The 6,237-nt window shown below is 38.3% G+C and overlaps 1 long non-coding RNA gene across 1 annotated transcript; it reads right to left on the bottom strand.

Annotated features, from left to right (window-relative positions):
* Positions 1–1,219: 1,219 nt before the first annotated feature.
* On the bottom strand, positions 1,220–3,822 carry LOC138981236 (uncharacterized). Its single transcript, XR_011460594.1, has 2 exons — positions 2,937–3,822; positions 1,220–2,548 (listed from the first exon to the last, which is right to left on the bottom strand). It is a non-coding gene; the product is annotated as an uncharacterized lncRNA (long non-coding RNA).
* Positions 3,823–6,237: the final 2,415 nt, after the last annotated feature.

Raw genomic sequence — 6,237 nt, 5'->3', positions numbered from 1 at the left:
TGTGAGTGATAGGGGTAGTGTTGTCGAGTCGATGGAAGCAGACGACACAAGCTTAGCAGACGACAGTCACATTCACCGGCGTATCGACATCTGCTGAGATTGAAAAGCGACATCCAAATCGTGGTTTTCAAGCAAATTGGCTCACCCTAGGCCTACACCCATGGCTTAGCTATGAGGGTGGGTCCATGTTTTGCAAACTGTGCAAGAACGGTGGATGTAAAAATATTTTCACCAGGGGAGGTTGCCAAAATTTCAGCATTAACTGACCACCTCGCTAGCAAAGACCATGCCAGATCCATAGATGTGCTCGTGTATCAGGAAACCTTCAAAACAATGGATAAAATCACAATGTTATGTGACGGTGTCAGAGTGTGTTTATGTTTTATTGGTGTTTCACCAGTCATATTTCCAACTGAAAGGCTTGTCAAGATTGGAAGAGTTTTATTGTTTTACTTTCAAAACATTAAAGTTAAAGGTTTGAAAAAGTTTTAAAGAATTGGTGTCTTTGTGTTTTACTTAAATCAACAAAGCTGATTGTTTCAGTTGCAGTATGCAACATATGTTCTGTGTTCCTAAGACAATGATTACCTCTTGTGCTTCAATGTTGCGGTGACTTTCGATGAGCCAAAATAATGGCCGAAATTTTTTCAAAATGTCCTAAAGCATTCTGACAGTTTTGGCCAAATGTCCCAACATAAAAATGTCTAGCAACACCCCTGAACTGTGGTGTCTTGTATCTGATTCTGATGTCTCTCATGAGCAGTAGCAATAGTCTTTCTGTTATTATGTTTTCACTGGACGGAATCTTGAATTTGAAGATAAAGGCATTGTTTAAAGAATGTGTTAATTAAACTGTGGTGTATTGTATCTAATTCTGATGCAGGTGTCTCACATGAGCAGTAGCAACAGTTTTTCTGTTATGTTTTCACTGGATGGAATCTTGAATTTGAATACACATACATGTATCATGTGTATATGATCTGACCTGCTGCTATTTCCTTCCATTTCAAGAGCAGATGTCACTCTTTCTATCACACACACACACACACACACACCACATTAACATACACTTTGAAATCATTTTGCATAAATGTGACATGTATTGACAACTGACAAAGGTTGAATTATGCTGATTAACCTCAAAATAGCTCTACACAGGAAACAAGATAAGGAGCATTGCAAAATTAAATGGCCTACACTTGAAATGCGAGCACACATTTAAACTACCAATAACATGCAACTTCAAGCAACACTGAACATACCACTACCAGTATTGCAGGTATCAAGCCAAAGTGAAGAGAAGAACACTTTCACTAAATGTTCAAAATTGAAATAACATACTGTGGGCATGTGAGTCATTAACTATTCATTATGATAAATAGACCTGTGCGCTTTTTTGCAGAAATAAGTGTGTTCAATTTTGTTGTCATCAAAACAGAACTAGTTGATAATAGAAACTAACTTTCAGTTCCACTGCCAATTTAAACACTGTATTACTTGACTGTACTGATGCAGAACTACGCTGGACCACACACTCTTATTTGTTCCCTAAATCAAGCAGCCAATCCGTGTCACTGGAAACATTGAACAAGGAGAATGAACAATATACCTGGCTGAATAAGTTGATAATCAAACTGCTCATGATTCTTTGTTATTCACAGCAGTGGATGTAAAACAATCACAAAATAATGTCCTGTATGCATCATAATTTATACTTGTAGCACTTGATTTTGTATTGTGGTCGGTGATCCTAAACAAAATGTATGCCTACATCTGTGCATGATTTTACTTTATTAAGAATAAAATGAAACAAGAATGGAACAATTAATGACTTCTCTGTGAGTGTGAACTGTGATTTAAAACATGACATGCCCTCTTTTCTCTCCCTCTTTACAACTTTACTACTGGCCACTTTCTGTGTGTACAGTCATACATGATGTTTGTTTTCCCACACACATGAGCAAGCGAGTCTGGCATTGTCACTGTTTCTTGCTGCGTTTCACGGCTTGTGTTTGCAGCTGCTCCTGGTTCACATCCACTGCTTGTAGAGGCTCAGCTTCTCTGTCCAGCCAGTTTCCAACTAGCTCTGGAAAAACTGCGAGTCTGAACACTTTCAAAGCTTTCTCCACACACATTGCCCAAAAATCACAGTCAGGCAATACTCAGACAATAACTTTATCCACAGTAGTCCACACCATGAAATCGCAGTAGGAGGAACTGGTCATAACAATCTGGCACTGTACCGGTACTTGACTATTTAACTTTTAAGTATGGGTGGTCCTTGCGCAGACAAAGCATCCCCTCACTGTTAGATTCCAAACAGAAATGGCGGTCTGTCACACACACTCAACAGCTGACTCCTTGAAGGTGAAGGGACGTGTGTGCAGGTTTCTCCAACTCCGGCCATGCAGGTTTCTCCAACTCCGGCCATGCAGGTTTCTCCAACTCCGGCCATGCAGGTACAGTGTGCTGACAGTATGTTGCCATCAAAAGTGGCGATGGTCCAAGGAGAAAGTGCTGGTTCATTAAGGCGTTGTGAATGAAGAACCTGAAACATAAATTGAAGATCGCACAAATCAGCATTCAGCTAGGTCAATCGAATGAATATAACTCTAAGACGCACATAATGTCAATGTGCTTTACAACATTAACAATGAAAAGTAAACAACAGATTTTTAACTGAATATGAACATGAAGCTCATTATAATTATATATAAATATAATATTTTGCAAGCTATTTCAAAATATAAATATATTCAAGACTATCTACAGCTTTTGTCGTAGTCCAGAATACAAACTAAAGCGAAGAATATATTAAAGACAAAGCCTCAACACAATATCCTGAACTGCAACTTACAAGTGAAATCTGCAACACAAGACAGAGAACACTCACGTTCATTCATTATTATATTTATAAACTGAAAGCACATTCTTACCTTTGCAGAAATGACAGAGTTTTGACAGCCATCAGGGCTGTAGCGCTTGACATCCCTCACCCAGCCAGAGACAAAAAGTCGGTAGGAATCCAAACGTTTGTAAGCTTTCAGCAACATGCACTCTTCTCAGTTCTTGCCAAGCACAAAATAATTTACGATGTTGATGTAACTCAGCTCTGGCAGATCGTCCGGATTTGCTGACCAGCACCTGGTTGGAATGTCATACGGATCATTCCCATCACTCTCCAAAATCTTCTGATGGTATCGCCGCCTCTCCTCTGGTAACAATCGCTCAGAATATGTTCGCTTCTTGCCCGGTCGCTGTTTCTCCATCTTGCTTTCAAGGCAAGGGAAGTCACTCCAGGAGGCATTGTTTCCCGTTTTTCAACGGTTCACAGCTGTTTTTACTTTTCTCTTTGAAATGAAACGATGAAAGGAAGAGAAATGGAAAGACAGGCATGTTGTTGGGACATAAACAGAACAGAGAACATAAGGGGAAAATACTGTGTTTCAACAACTTCAAGCAAGAAAATGCAAACACTAAACACTCCCGGCAGAGAAAACCCTTAATTGACCTTGACCTTTGACTGTGTTTGAGATCAGTTATTTTCGTACTCGGCTTGTAAAATAAACAAAATAATATCCAAACAACAGCTATTTTAAGATAAGAGTGTGTGGAGAGACCTTGTATTCAATTATAGTAATCACTGAAAGACATAAAACTTAGTTCAGAAGCGAATCCTAGAAACCCCTAAATAATGGAAAATGTCTTGGCTAAACAATTCATTGTTTACGTAAACAATGAATTGTTTACGTAAATAATTCATTGTTTACGTAAATAATGATTTATTTAGAAACATTGCTGATTGTTTATAAACAATGTATTATAAGTCTAAATAATATATATTGTTTACGTAAATAAATCATTATTTACGTAAACAATGAATTATTTACGTAAATAATTCATTGTTTACGTAAATAATGATTTATTTAGAAACATTGCTGATTGTTTATAAACAATGTAATATAAGTCTAAATAATATATTGTTTACGTAAATAAATCATTATTTACGTAAACAATGAATTATTTACGTAAACAATGAATTGTTTAGGTAAATAATGAATGGTTTACGTAAATAAAAAATTCTTTAGAATTGTTTTACATTGTTTATAAACAATTACTTATTTAGCACATGAGCTTCTAAATAATGATTATTTAGCTAAAACTGGTGAAAAAAACATGAAAAAGTATCCAAATAATTATTTGACAAACGGAATGCCATATAGAAGTAGATACACATTTGTCTGAGACATTCGGATATGATGCAGCACTGACAGAATTGCAAAGAGCAACAGGAGTGCACACATATAGTATTACCTCGTAAAGTTAAAAGCTAAGGTCTTATTACAAAACATCAAAGCATAAAACAAACACAGATTCGGTTCATTGTCGTGCACTGCTAAATATCTGTATCAGACACGAGTGTGCTATGTTGTTTAAATGACACATGAAAGTCTATTCACACGGCACAAGAGGTAGACACGGAGAAAACAACGAGGTTGAACAATCATCCTGCGATAGAGGACAAGAAACATTTAACAAACGATTTATCTTCCGTGGGCGATGACAATGAGAAGAAGGTTATTTGTGACCCTCCACCACGGAATGAGACGCATGTCACCTTTGCATGCTTTTCATATTTTTACATTTTCATAAAGAGTTTTTTATGCTCTATCCAGTGGTGAAAACCGTTTTAGAAAAGAGCGAAAACAGTTTGAGGTATAAGCCTGTGACTAAGGTGACCCTCACACCGTTACCAGACACTCCCCGGACTTATATTAAGCCTAGCGCAGAACCGCGCGAGGTGACATGCGACTCATTTCGTGATGGTGGGTCACATTTCTCTCTCCATACACTCATATTTTTCATTAAAAAACCCAAAGATGAGTTCATCTGGGATCAGTTATTGTGGGCTAGATATACACAGACAAAGGCTGAACTGCCTGCGCGAGAGGAGAACACGACATTCAATGAAAAAAAGTCTTCTTTAGGCGATGTAAATGAGAACAAGATTCTTGTTCTTTGCCTGGCCCAACAGATTTCAAGAAACCCGCGTCTCTCTTAAATGACAACATCCGATTTGAATAGGATAGAAATCAGAAACACATAGACTGCGAACGTGTCAGAATCAAGGGTATAAATATGTAGGAAAACAGAAGGTTCACTTTTTTGAATGTTTAAGTATTGACACATTCATTAGAACCTTGGGCGATCGTTCTGTATATATATAGTGAACAGGCAAAATACACAACGCTATGGTATGTGGTAAGAAACGTTCCAGAAACTTCTTTTTGTCTCGAAAAAGATCCCTATTCACAATAATTTGAGGACAAAACAGCAGATCGTGAGTCACAGTAATCTGAGTATGAGGAAAGAGATCCTGAATTAAACAAAATCAGAGATTATGTACTGGCAGTAATCTGAGTGTAAGACAACGGAACTTATATTTCAGAGAACTTATCTGTTTCTAGCCAGGGCTTATATATTTGTATGCAAAATAATCACATCACAAAGACTTTACTGGGAAAAGAAACTGGTGTTAAGACAACACGTTCCTGTGGGTTTTGTTTCGTGCAAATAACTTATCTGATAAGAGATTTAGGCCCGTGGGGTCTCAGACAAGTCAGTACAGATGAAAGAGAACCTCCAGCTGGTGAAAGCCTCTGTCATCACAAACTGTCGGTACCAAACTGTGTACCAAAGAACAATCTAGGAACTACTCCTAAAAATCGCGGAATCTGGCTCGACTTCTCTCCCCCCCTCCCTTCCCCTTCCCCTTTCTCCTTCATCTGATGGTTTTCCCTTGGGAATGTACCAGAAGGAAGGTTTCAGTTCCGTCACCTACGCGACGACGTGGTGTCCCAATCCCTTGAGTCAACAACAGTCAAATTGGAAGAAACAGAGGTTGCGTTTGTCTTGAGGGTTTTCATCAGACATGCGCCAAACATTGCCTTCGACGACAACAACGTCGGACGAAGACTGGAGAGCCGCTTTAGCCATCAAAGGCACATGGTTGTATCCCCTCCGCATGTTGGCTTTCGCTTGCTTGAAGTGGGAAGATGGCGAGAAATTTTGAAGCGCCGTAAACTGTCAAAATGTCCCTTTTCGATGGCTTTCCTAATGTGTTTTGGATTTGCTATTAAACTCTTGATCAATGGCCTTCTTTCTCTAGAAAATGACGGCAAATGTTTCTGCAAATTTACAACCGTTAATCAAAACGTCAGCTTCTCAGTTATAAAT

The sequence above is a fragment of the Littorina saxatilis genome, linkage group LG12 (assembly GCF_037325665.1).
Source record: "Littorina saxatilis isolate snail1 linkage group LG12, US_GU_Lsax_2.0, whole genome shotgun sequence".
In the NCBI taxonomy this organism is placed as follows: domain Eukaryota; kingdom Metazoa; phylum Mollusca; class Gastropoda; order Littorinimorpha; family Littorinidae; genus Littorina; species Littorina saxatilis.
The sequence above is the reverse complement of the archived record's forward strand: the minus strand, read 5'-3'. Positions and strand labels throughout refer to the sequence as shown.